Genomic DNA, 14,102 nt, shown 5'->3' with positions numbered 1-14,102 from the left:
TGTCCTGAAGCACTATGTTCCTCTCTGCCTTGGAAGGGAGGATGCTTCCTGGGAGAGGTGAACTCGGGTTCTGGTCACAATCCACAGCAGAAAAGAGAGAGCTGTGATTACAGGAGAGAGAGGGAGTAGGGCAGCTCAGTGTTCAGAGTGATTTTTTTTCTTTTGTTTAAAAATTACTTCCAGAAGATTCAACATCCATATTTTAAGTCAGAACCAATGTAAATAACTTTTGGATTACCTGTGTAGGAGTATTCATACTGATTTCCCGACCACATTAGTGTGAGCAGTTGGGGATTGGCTGTGTTGTCGACCCTCTCTGATAGAAATCCTTAGCCAAAGCAGGTCATTTGGTTGGGAAGGAAACAGTACTTACTTTGTAACCTTCCTAGTCAAACTCAGTAGAAGAATCGCTATTCCTTCTGCTAAAAGAGGTTGGAAAGAGTAGCTGAGGGTGCTGGGAATTGAAGGCTGGAAATGACAAAATCCAGAAGCTTTATCTTCCATCACCTATGATAGCAATAATGATGATAATAATAATAGGCAAATTGTACTGAATTCCTTCTGTGTGCCAGATGCAGTACCAAGTTCTTAAATACATCAGCTCATGTAATTTCATTCTTACAACAACCCTGGGATGTATGGATCCTCCTTCCCATTTTTCAAGTGAACAAACAGCAGCTCAGATCCTTGATGTAACTTGGAGAGCCTTTAAGAGGCAGAGCTGGGACTTCAACACACTTCCGACCTCAGGCCTCACTTCACGCCACTGCTCTGTGCTGCTCCTTCGATGTTTATTAGCTAGATGAGCTGGATGGATGGATTTACAGGGCTTCAGGCCTTAAGGTCAAATAACCTCTGGCTTTGCATCTCAATTCTGTCACTTATTACCTCTGTGGTCTTGGAAGAGTCTGTTAATCACTCTAAGCCTATTGTTTCATCTGTAAAGTGTTGTTAGTATTGGGCCTTCAATCCTCACAAGATCGCTGGGAGAACCAAATGACATAATGCATACTGAGTGCTAGACAGATGCAAGGTCTGCTTATGACCCTTCCTTCTTGGAGTGGTATTGCTCGCAAGGCTTATTCTTAAAAATACATTTGTCTTAAGGGTTTCGTATTACTGTAAGGCATGGACATTTATCAAGTAGTACAAGCAATGAGAGACAATAAAATCCTTCATTTAATTAGAGCCCAAATAAATAGAAACTCCTAATTTTCTACCTTGTTTTTGTTGTTTTTTTGAACTCTGCTTGTGAGAACAAGAAACAATAAGAAAATGAGGGAAAAGCATGGATTTGCTAAAAATCCCGAACAGCTTCTAAGATTTTTCTGGGGTCACAATCGAAGACCATTAGAGCAAAGAGTTTCTGTAGGGACCACAGATATCAAGTCACTTCCTCAACGAGAAGCCTACGGCCCAGGTTCCTGGGGCTCTTTGTGTCACATCTCTCCTGAATTTCTCTCTGTACCTCATGCCTCCTTTGCCTGATGTTGTGCACACTCGTGTTCAGAGTGTGAGCTCCCCAGATCTTCTCCATCCACGTGGGAAGGCACACCTGTCTAATCCTGGAGGCTATGCTTACTCTCAATGAAATGACTGCTTTTTAAAAGACTTTCAGCCACAAAGGCTGGAAATAGAAATTGCAAGTTATCAGCATGATCCATTTCCTGAACAGTCTCATGAATGGTTTTTTTTTTTTTTTTCTTGTTATATGCCTTAGATAGTACTGGGAAAATCAGTTTGCACGGTGACCTGAACTGTCTGGGGGCACAGACTGAACTTGAACTGGTTGTTTCTCTGACCCCCTGTCAGGCTCTTCATATGGCCCCAATTCACTGGAAAACTGCAAATGTCACTCCTAAGTCTTGTTTATCATCGGTGGCGGGGGGAGGCATTCTGCAGCACTAGAGAAGATCAGAGGCACAAGAAGATGATTTTTATTGTTTCTGTCCAAGGTGAACACAGGAAAATGTGTTTGTCAACAAGGGGTAGGTCTAGTCAGTACCTCCTTTCAGGTGAAGGAAGTAGTGCTTGAGAGGAGAACAGAGGAAGGGCCAGAAAGCCAAATGTGGCTATCACTTTTCTTATGATTGTTTCCTCTTGATTGTTTTCTTTGGCTCCTTTGGGGCATCCCGGACAGCGTGAGACCAGAACATTCTCACATTTTGCTTTGAAGCGGGGATTAGAATTAACTGCCCTTTAAATACAGCAACAAATTAATACAGCCCGAATCCCAATGAGAGAGGTCAGTAAAATTCTTCTTATTTCACAGATGCAGGGCATTTCACACAGAGACACAAGAGAGGGTAAATTACTTGCTCAAGGCCACACAGCAAGTTACTGAACGGCTTGGAAGGAATTACACATATAGAAAGATCTTAATTATTTGAGCCCTAAGATGATAGAAGTGTCATGATATCTGAGGCATCCAACAGTTACTCCACAGTCCAAATGGTTGCCATATCAACTGCCATGAGGTCGGGAGCAACCAGCTGAAACCCCAGAGTCGGGCAGGAGCAATGTAAAATTTTTAAGAGTCGAAAGCTGCCAGTACATTCTTTTTTTTTTTCTTTAAGATTTTTATTTATTTATTTGAGAGAGAGAATGAGATAGAGCATGAGAGCGGGAGGGTCAGAGGGAGAAACAGACTCCCTGCTGAGCAGGGAGCCCGATGCAGGACTCAATCCCAGGACTCCAGGATCATGACCTGAGCCGAAGGCAGTCGCTTAACCAACTGAGCCACCCAGGCGCCCGCTGCCACTACATTCTTGTATACGGCTGTACAACCTAAAACCCTGACCTGGCTCTACTGCGCAGGGGCCCAGAGCAGACTGAGTCTAGGAAGGTAAGCACTGAGTGCTATTTATGCTTTCTAGAACCGAAGTTCTCAGACTGGAATGACCATGTTAAGGGTCGCAGTGACGAATGTGAGTCAGAACTGTAAAGATAATTTTAACAAAAAAATGTTTTTGACCTGACTCTCATAGGGCAAAGAAAGTCCCGGTGATGGATTTTTCATCTGGGTCCCGAAAGAATTGGAGGTAATCTCAGAAGTTTACCTCTTGGGGCCAGAGGCCAAAATTTGCAGCTCAAAGAGGAGGTATAATGTGAGCCTGAAAATGGATTATAAAAAGCCAAATAGAATAAAATTGGGGTCTGAGGATAAGAGTTGGTAACGTGTATCAGTAGCACCAACACAGTTGCTTTAATGTAATCTGTAAAATTGCTAAGCTTTGATATCGTAAGTAGCCCGACCACACCGTGAGATTCTAAGAGTAACTTGATTTTGCTGGTATTGTTCTAAAGTGGATCCTCTCTGTGAAAGCCACAGATACATGGGGCAGTTTAAAAGATAACATGAAAATTCCTCTAGCATGAAAACCCTCACAGCTACTGCTCTGTGTCATCGACAGTCAATCATACCAATAGGTCTGGGTTATAGGCAGTTAGTTATGAAAGCTTGTCTGAATTTAGGAAAGCGATGGTTAACTAGAAAGAGTAATTTACTGTGATCAACTATAAAATGCGCCACCTGAAAAATAAGTTTGTATTGAAGACAAGCAGCCTGTCACGCACAATGTGTGTAAATGGGGCTAAGTCAATTCCCAAACTTATAATGCATGCTGCCCCATGGTGAATCCCCTTCTCTGGCTACCCTCTGGTGAATCCACTCTGATGATGGATCCACTGGAAATCTAACAGGATTTCATACTCTCTTTATAAGCTGAGAAGTGTCTGTCCATTGAGAAACCAAAGCTGTATTTTTAGAGAATTTCCCCTGCATTGCTTACATCTGTAGTCTCTCTCGCAATATTGTGAAGTAGAAGTACCAATAATAGCTAACATTTAATTGAGAATTGAATGCTAGTTGCTACATGCCTGGCACTGTGCTGGGTGTACTGATATCTAATAGTACATTAAATCCCCCCAGGAGTCCAGATTTAGCTACATTTTACAAAGACGCTGAGGTGCACAGGGGAGGAAACCTGCTCAAGGTCACGTGCTTACAGGGGACAGAACCAAGCTTTGAACACAGGTGCTCGGACTTTTGACCCACATTACTGTGCCACCTCCTGATGTCCTTCGGGACTTACCTGGTAACGCTGTTTTCCTAGGAAAGAGGTATCAGTCATCCTGATGTGAATTTGACAGTATTACCCACCCGACACATTTTAACTCGACTGTAATTATGAAATTGGAAGTTTATTTTCCAACCCAAGAAAAGTCAGCTGGGGGATTTCTCCTCCTGACCAAGGTGAAGTAACAGGCACCAGACTTGCATTCTTGTCTGATGAAACAACAAGAAAAAGGGACAAGATATATTTTAGAAGTTGAGTAAAAACATTAAATTTATTAAAAAAAAGAGAGATAGTAGTTTGCAAGGCACTGGACACCAAATGACGAAGGACAGTGATCCTTAAGAAATGAGAGACACATGAGGTGAATGAACTCTCAGTTACCCTGGCTTACTGTCTTGAGAGAGTTTCCAGGCCATGGCCAGAGCATGGCGGGTGTGTTGGGGTGGAGCTAAGTGGACTCCTTGAATTGAGGACACAAAGCTGAGAGTTTCAGAACACTGACATGGCTGGGGTTCACATGAGTCTTGGAGAACAGAGAGCTACATAGGGAAAAAACTCCAGACGTCTCCGAAAGGTCCCTCTGCAGTAGTCAGCTGAGTCAGTTAATGAATGTGAAGAAGCTTCTAGAGCCTGGGGGAAGAGCCGTCTGAAAGGATTAGAAGTAATAGTGCCTGGCACTCACTAAGGGCTGAGAATAGTGCCTGTTTCCGTCAGCCACACAGGACGACGGCAAGATTCGCAGGGCAGTGTGTCCAGCACATGGAAGGGTCTTGTCTTAATAATAGGGAATAACAAGTCCTAAATTGAGCAAGACCCAACTATCTGCTGCCTCTAAGAAATGCACTGCCAATGTAAAAATATAAATAGGTTAAAAATAAAAGGAAATTCACATCCACCCAAAATCTGATGTATCTTATGTGAAGATAGGGTCTTTGCAAATGTGGTTAGTGAAGATGAGAGCATCCTGGGGGAGGGTGGCTCCTAAGTCCAATCTGACTGGTATCCTAATAAGAAGAGGAGAGGAGACACAGAAACGGAGATGCTCACAGGGAAGAAGACATGGGATGGCTGACAGACGGGAATGGTGTAGCTGTAAGCCAAGGAATGCCAAAGCTTGGTCACAACAACCAGAAGCTGGAAGGAGGCAAGAGCTTCCACCCTAGAGCCTTCAGAGGAAGGAGCATGGCCCTGCCAACACCTTGACCTCAGACTTCTGGCCTCCAGAACCACGAGGAAACACATTTTTACTGTTTTAATCCATCCAGTTTCTCGTAACTAGTTACAGCAGCCCTAAGAAAGTAATAGATATTTTGGTATGGGGAGTGCTATTATAACTAATAATGTGAAAGTAGCTTTGGATTTAGATAATGAGTAGAGGTTGGAAGAATTTGGAGGTGCATGATTTAAAAAAAAAAAAAAAAAGCTTAGATTGCCTTGAAGAGATTACTGGTAGTTATGTGGACATTAAAGGTGATTCTGGTGAAGGCTTAATAAAGACCACGGTGGAGAAAGCTTCTGTCGTAGACAATGCATGTATCATCATTAACAGGATGTGGGTAGGCACGAGCGTTCAGGTGCCCCTCAGGAGGCCTCAGAACAGACGTCTTATTGGATGCCAGAGGAAAAGCAATCCTTGTCGTGAAGCGACAGAAAGCTTGGTTCCTTTGCATCATGATGCTTGGGAGAAAGTGGAACTTAGACACAATGAACCTGAATATTCAGCTGAGGAGACTTCAAGCAAAAGGTGGAAAGTGTGGCCTGGTTTCTCCCTGTTGCTTGTAGCAAAATGAGAGAGGAAAACAATAAATTGGGGGAGGAACTGTTAAGCAAAAAGAAGCAGAACTTGATGCCTGGGAAAATGATCAGGCTATCCAGCGTGTGTTCTGGAAACAACGCCAGGGGGTGGCCGCCCAGACCTTTGCTGAAGAGATCAGCTGTGTGACTCAGGGATTCAATCAATCATCTCAGCAGAAGCCAGGAATGGAGATGGGTTATCCAGGAAGAATCTGTAGCAAATCCTCCTGCGTAGTGCTGTGGATCCCCAAGACATACACAGAAGACCAACAAGGTTTTTGAGAGCCTTCTATCAGCAAAAACACTTACAGTTTGAATAGAAGCGGACAAAGGGTGAAAAGGCAGAAGGCTGTCTGATTACTGGGATTCTAGGAGCAGGAAAGGGCTGATGGAACCACTCAGCTACAAACATGCTCTAAATCTCAATAAAATGGAAGAAAGGCTCTGAGGACAGAGCTGCAGATGGAGAGGTCAGAGAGGCAGACCCAAGGGAGGGGCTCTTGGGGCCTCCATGGGCTCAGAGGCAGGTAACAGGCTCTCTGCTAGCCCAGAGAGCCAGGAGCTGGCTCAGCCCTGGTGGACCCAGAAGACGGATCAAGCCTCAAAGAATTAGCCTCAGGCTCTGAAACCTAATGGAACTTGCCCTGCTGGGTTGCAAAGCTGTTTAGACCAATGGCTCCTTTATTCCTTCAATTTCTCTCTTTCTCTCTCTCTCTTTCCCTTCTTCCCCCTGCCTCTCCTGCTCCTCTCTCACTGTCTCTCTCCTTCTCTCCCTCCTCCCCTCCCCCTCTGCTCCTGTTCCCCTCCCCGCTCTGGAATGGAAGTGTCTATCTTATGTCTGCCCACAGTTGCACTCCGGAAGCAGATAACTTATTTTCAAGTATCACATGCCCACACATGGACAGGAACTTTCCCAGGATGTACCATACCCACAATCTCACCCATACCTAATTTAGACGCTTTATATAATGATATTTTAACTTTATTTGAAGTGTTATTTAGATGAGATTTTGAATTTGAAGTTAAGGTTGTGGGTGGGGGGATGGGCTAAATGGGTGATGGGGATTAAGGACAGCACTTGTGATGAGCACTGGGTGTTGTATGTAAGCGATGAATCAATGAATTCTATTCCTGAAACTAATACTATACTATATATTAACTAACTAGAATTTAAATAAAAACTTGAAACATTAAATAAAAATAAAAATAAGGTTAATGCTGGGATGGGTAAAGACTTTGGGGGTGTTGAAATGAAGTGAATATATTTTGCATGTTGTATGAATGTGAATTTTAGGGGTCTGGACAGCAGACTGTACTGGGTTGAGTGGTGTTCCTCCAAAATCATGTCTCCTCAGAATCTCAGAATGTGACCTTGTGTGGAAGTAGGGTCTCCGCAGATGTAACTAGGTAAGAGGAGAACATTCTGGATTAATGCGAGCCCTAAATCCAGTATGGCTGCTGTCCTTTGAAAAGAAGAGAGGAGACAAAGAGACATAGACACACGCAGGGAATATGGACGTGTGACAGTAGAGGCAGAGGCGCACCAAGGATTGTCAGCAGCTAAGAGAAGCTGGAAGAGGCAAGGAAGGGTTCTTTCCTGGAGTCTTCAGAGGGAGCATGGCCCTGCTGACATCTTGATTTTGAACGTTTAGCCTCCAGAAGTGCAAGAGAGCAAATTTCTGTTATTTTAAGCTACTCATTTCCTGGTATTTTGTTACAGCTCTCCTAAGAAAAGAGTACATCATAGTAACACTAATCAAAAGAAAGTTGGAATGGCTCTATGAATAGTGACAAGGTAGATTTCAGAGCAAAGAATATTACCAGAGACAAAGAGGGTCATTTGGTAATGATAAAGGGGTCAATTCATCAGCGTATCGAGAGGAGATAGAAGTCCTAAACTTCTATGCATCTAACAACAGAGATTCAAGATACATGAAGCACACACTGATAGAGGAGCAGACAGTCCCCCAATAGTCAGAGATTTTAACACTCCTGTCTCAATCATGGAACACGCAGACAGGCAATCAGTAAGAGCATAAAAGATTTGAACAACACTTGAACTGAATTGACCTAATCGACATTTATAGAACATTACACACAACAACAGAATTCATAGTCTTTTCAAGTGCATATGGAACATTTAACAAAATAGACTACATTCTGGCCCATGAAACAAGTCTCAGTGAGTTTAAAAGTACTCAAATGGCACAGAGTACACACTTGGACAAAACAGAATTGAATCAGAAATCGATAACAGAAAATCTCTAAATATTTGAAGCTAAAACAACATACTTCTAAAGAATCCAAGTATCAAGTAAATCACGCGGAAAATTAGTAAATATTTTGAACTGAATAAACACAGAAACACAGCATATCGGTATTTGTACGATGTCACTAAAGCAGTTTTATGGGGGACTTTTAAACCCCTATATTAGAAATAAAGAAAAGTCTCAAATCAGTGACTTCAATTTCCACATTAAGAAACTACAAAGAGAAAGGCTAATTAAGCACAAAAGATACAGAAGAAAGGAAACAATAAAGATGAGAGTGGAATAGAAAACAGAAAAACAACAGAGAAAATTAATGAAACCAAATGCCAGTTCTTTGAGAAGATTGATAAAATGGCTAAACCTTTAGCTAGACTGATTAGGGGAAAAACACGACTTACTAGTATTAAAAAAACGAACCATATGACATTAGAGATTCTCCAGCTATTTACAAGGATAATAAGGGATGATACGAACAACTTTATGCCAGTAAATTCAAAATTTAGATTAGAGGTCAATAAGCTTTTTCTGTAAAGGGCCAGATAGTAAAAATTTTAGGCTTTGAAGACCACACATGGTCTATGTCACATATATTTTTTTTCCAATTAAAAAAAAATTTCTTTTAAAACACTCTTAGGTTATAGGCTATGGACCAACTGCTGACTTAGATAAAGTGGGCACATTCCTTGAAAGACATATTACTCAGGAAGAAGTAAAATACCTGAATAGCCCTATATCTAATAATAAATTGAATTTTTAGTTAAACACTTTCTCACAAAGAAAACCCCAGGCCCAGAGAGGTTTATTGGTAAATTCTACCAAATATTTCAGGAAAAAATAATACAGTTCTACACAAACTCTACCAGAAAAACAAAAAAGAGGGAATACTTCCCAACTCAATCTATGAGACCAGTGTCACCCTGTCACCAAAACCAGATGAAGATGCTACCAGAAAATTACAGAGCAATATCCATGTGAACATAGATGCAAAAATCCTAAACCAAATTTTAGCATATTGAATCCACAACAGGTAAAAAGGAAAATTCATGATGGCCATGTAGGTTTTATGGCAGAAATGCAACATTTGGGAATCACTTACTGTAATTCACTCTATTAACAAACTGAAAGAGAACAACCCTACAGTCATCTAATAGCTGCAGAAAATGATTTGACAGAATTCAACATCCATTCCTGGAAAAAAGTCTCAGCAAAATGGGAACAGACAGGAACTTCCTCAATCTGTTATGAAAAATTCTCTGCTATTGTCATATTTAATAGGGAAAGACTTAATGGTTTGCATCTGAGATCAGGGACAAAACAGTGTCTGCCTCTCTACTTTCATTCAACATTACACTGGTTCGAGCCAGTGTAAGCAGCAAGACTGCAGTATAAAGGTGCAAAATGAAAGGCACCAGTACTAAAAAAGAAGTGTAATGTCTAGTCAAACCCAACATGATTGCCTATTTAGAAAATTCTACAGAATTTACCAAAAAAAAAGCTATTAGGACTACTAATAAGCTTATCAAATTGACAGGATATAAGATCTATATATAATAGAAAATTGTAGTTCTATTTACTACTACCTATGATACCATCGAAAATATTAAGTGCTTGGGAAGAAATCTGACAAAAGATGAAAATTTGAGCACTGAAAACCACAAAACTGCAGGAACTTAGAGAAGACCTAAATAAATGGAAAGGCACATTGACTCATGGTTCAGAAGACTCACAATTGTTATGATGTCAGTCCTCTCTGAATGGATCTATAGATTTAATGCAATATCAATCAATATCCCAGCAGGCTTTTCATGGTAGAAATTGACTAAAATTCATGGGGAAATGCAAAGGACCTAAAATAACCAAGATAACTGTGAAAAGGAAGAACAAATTTGGAAGGCTAACACTACATGATTTCAAGACTTATTATCAAACTGTAGTAATCAAAACAGTGTGATATTGATACAAAATTAGACAAACAGGTAAAGAGAACAGAATAGAGAAGCCAGAAGGGGACCTACACATATATGGAAACGTGATTTATAACAAGGAAACAAAGGGGAAATGTAAGTTTTTCAACATATGGTGCTGTACCAATTAGACATTCCACACACAATAAACAGACTTTGATCTTCGTGCCAGATAAAAAGAATTAACCCCAAATGCCACAGGGCTAAATCCAAAACTTAAAACTATAAAACTTGTAGGAGGAAACATCGGAGAAACTCTTTGTGATTTGGGGTAGGCAAAGATTCTTAGATTACAACTCTAAAAAGAATAATCCAAAACGTTGGTAAATTGGACTTCATTAAAAAAAAATCTTCTTTTTGAGAGAAACCATTAAGAGAATAAAAAGACAAGTCACAAACAGGAGAAAAATTTGTAAATTATAGATAAAGACCCCTAAAAACTCAATAAGAAAAAACCCCAATTTTTTAAGTATTAGGTAAAAGATTTGAACGGGCACATCTCCAAAGAAGATATATAGCACATGAAAAGGTTGTCAACATCATTAGTTATTAGGAAAGTCTAAATTAAATCCACAGTGAACTACCACTATAAACACCTATTAGAAAAAGCATATTCTTTTAAAGATTTTATTTCTTTATTTGAGAGAGAGAGAGAGCATGAGCAGGGGGTAGGAACAGAGGCAGAGGGAGCAGCAGATCCCCCGCTGAGCAAGGAGCCCAATGTGGGGCTTGATCCCAGGACCCTGAGATCATGACCTGAGCCCAAGGCAGACGCTTAACCGACTGAGCCACCCAGGCACCCCTAGAGTAAATATATTTAAAAAGACTGATCATACCAAATCATGGTGAGAGGAGAAGTACTGGACCTGTCATATGCTCTTGTACACTAATGGTGGGAATGTAAAATGCTCCAGTCACTGCAGAAAAACAGTTTGGTAATTTCCTTAAAAGTTAAATATACACCTACCATATAATGTAGACATTGTACTCCTAGATGTTTACCTAAGAGAAAGGAAAGCACACAATGTCTATACAAAGATGTGTACATGACTGTTTATAGCAGCTTTATTTGTAATAGTCAAAAGATGGAAACAACCCACATGTCCAAGAAGAGACTGGATAAACAAACCGTGACATATTCCTACAATGGAATGGTACTTTGCAATCAGAAGAAGGAACTATCCATACAGGCTACAACATGTATGAATCTCAAAAGGTTTATGCTATGTAAAAGAAGCCAGATCCCCCCCCAAAAAAGTAATGTATGATTCTATTTATATAAAATTCTGGGAAATGCAAATGCATGTAGAGTGAGAGAAAGCAGATCAGTGGTGATTTGGGATTAGGGGGGATGGGAAGAAGCGATTACAATGGGGCAGAAGGGAGCTTTGGGGGTTGATGAGTATGTTCACTAACTTGATTGTGGCAATAATTTCATGACTGTATATATATGTCGAATTTTACCAAATCCTACATTGTAAGTATATTCGGTTTATTGTATATCAGTTATACCTTAAGAAAGCAAAGAGGAACTCTTCCTAAAGAAGGAAGAGGAGCAGAAAGGGAAGGGAGGGAGGGAGGGAGGGAGGAAATTTCAACTTTTAGGGAAGTGGTCTGGGAGGTTAGGTTAGTGAAAGGAAAGTGAAAATTTCCTTAAGGCTGCCCAATATCATTTCCTAATCTGAGTAAGACTGGCCCCAAACTACGCATGTAAAGCTAAATGACATTTTCCACAGGAATGTTTGCTCAGGTGGTTCTATTCACATGTACTTTTTACAGCTTCTCTGTGATATTTTTGGAACTTCAGGGCTCTGCCAGTCCACCATCTCAGAAAAATCCAACCTTTCTACTCCCAGGATGTTAGATGAAAAAGTGAATGACTACATATAGAATGCAGGGCACAGTTGTGGTTTAAGACTCTTTTTTTATTATTATTATTAGAAATACCTCCTTACTTTCTCCTTAACCCTTACCACAGAGAATTCTATTAATTATAAAATTTTCCAATAAGCAAAATGATTTATGAAAATACTAATTCTAAAACAAGTGAAAGATTGATCACATTCCTTACCAAAATAGGGTCCCCAGAGGGTCCCTGGAAATAGCAAAACTTCTTGAGGGCATCTAAACTTGATTCAATACATTAAAAATTGGCTTTTGCACATATTTCAGGAATCTATCTAAATACTCTTAAACCAGGCTGACCAAGTGACTGAGTTTTTTAATAAGCTGCGCTTTCTTTGGGTGGGGCTCTCTGAACCTGGATGTCCACCCTATATCCCCCTCACCCGGTCCTGGAAGCCTTTGGTGGAACGTGGAAGGTGGCAGAGCGCGGTGCCTCGTGTGCTGCTGAGCCTTCTTGCCAAGGGCCCTCTGGACCTGTAGCGCCCCTGGCGGATGGGAGGCCCCCTGCACAGCCGTAGGGGAAGTGGTCTAGGCTCATCATCACATTTCCCCACGCGGCAGATCCCAGATCCATGCACACCCGGACACCGTGAGCAACCTGCTGGGAATGTGGCTGGACCTGGCCCAGCCTTGGGTACAGGAAGTGTCCCTTCCACGGCAGGCAGGTGTCTCTCGAGTGGGAGGCAGGTAGCACGGGCAGAGCATGATGAATGCCCGCTGCCCCGTCTCAGACCCCAGGCAGTAGCCTTCCCCAGGGAGCAGGGCCAGAGGGCTGGTGCCCAGCTCCTGCCACCTTTCAGCAGATGCTGCAATCAGCGTGTGCACCGTGGAGGGCCCTGACACCTCCTTTCTCCAGAAGGCTGAAAGCCCTGCTGTTGTCCTGGAAATGTCGTCTCACTCACTGGGCCCTCATGGCAGCTCGGCAGCGCTTTAAAAAAAAACAAATTCTGTGTGTAGGACTGAACTATGCCTACTGCTGTCCTTTCTGCAGAGGCCACCGCTTATCAGCCTGCTGATATCCTCCAGGCCTGTTTCTCTGCATTTCCTTACTCAACTGTACTCGTGGAACTTCCTGTTCAGTTTGTTTTTAACATCAACAGCATAAAACCCAACCTATATTCTGCAGCTTATTCTTTTTACAATTCAGCACGCCTTTTAATTCTATCCATTTTAGAACACAGGAAGCTACCTCATTCTTTCTAACTGCTCCGTAGATATTCCACAGTGTGTATGTTGCGCAGTGTAGCCAGTACCTTATTTGTGGGCATTTAGATGGTTTCAGTCGCAGACAGAACGATGATGAATGGCCACGTCGATGCCTTCTTGTGCATTTGGGCAAGGATAGATACCCAGAAGTAGTTTAAGCTAACCTGTAACCCTAAACGTGACCCATTTGATACTCCCTTTCAATACCTCTAGTACATATGGATCTTTTTCATCGAAAGTATGTCTGAGAACCAGTAAGATAAAAGCTTATAGATCTATAAGTGAATTTGGGAGTGAAACTTTTTCTTAGATCCCTTTTTCCCTCACTTGGGCCATTAGGTTGTTATGGAGATGCCCCTCCCAGGTTATCATCCTACTTCTGGTGTCTTTTGAGTGTGATTTGCCATGAGTTGTTTTGTTATCTTGTTTTAACTGTTTATTTTAGAGTTGGACAGGCCTGGGTTCAAATTTACTTGACTTCTCTGAGACTCAGTTTCCTTATCTGAAAAATGGGCATATTAATAACAAACAGTTGTGGAGAATGAAAGTTTATGTGAAGTGCTAAGCAAAGCGATTGAAACATAGTAAGTACGTAGTAATGGATGGTTGTTACAGAATAAATAATAAACTCTTTGATATAAGTTGCATCCAAGTCTATTTCAGTATTTTGAATATCGAGAGCATTTTTAACAGGAGCAATTTCTCAGTGTATTAGCATCTTTGATACCGATGGTCTGTCTTCTGGATGAGATTGTACTTAGCTGCCCCACACACTAGTACACAAACCTGTGTTAGGCTTATGTGAATTGCCTTTAAGATTCCATCTATGTTGGGCATTAGATAATCCAAGGGAAAAGGACCTTAAAAGATGATCCGTTCCAACT

The sequence above is a fragment of the Callorhinus ursinus genome, unplaced genomic scaffold (assembly GCF_003265705.2).
Source record: "Callorhinus ursinus isolate GAN/ISIS: 27379988/994484 unplaced genomic scaffold, GSC_fseal_2.0 scaffold36, whole genome shotgun sequence".
Taxonomy (NCBI): Eukaryota; Metazoa; Chordata; class Mammalia; order Carnivora; family Otariidae; genus Callorhinus; species Callorhinus ursinus.
The sequence above is the reverse complement of the archived record's forward strand: the minus strand, read 5'-3'. Positions refer to the sequence as shown.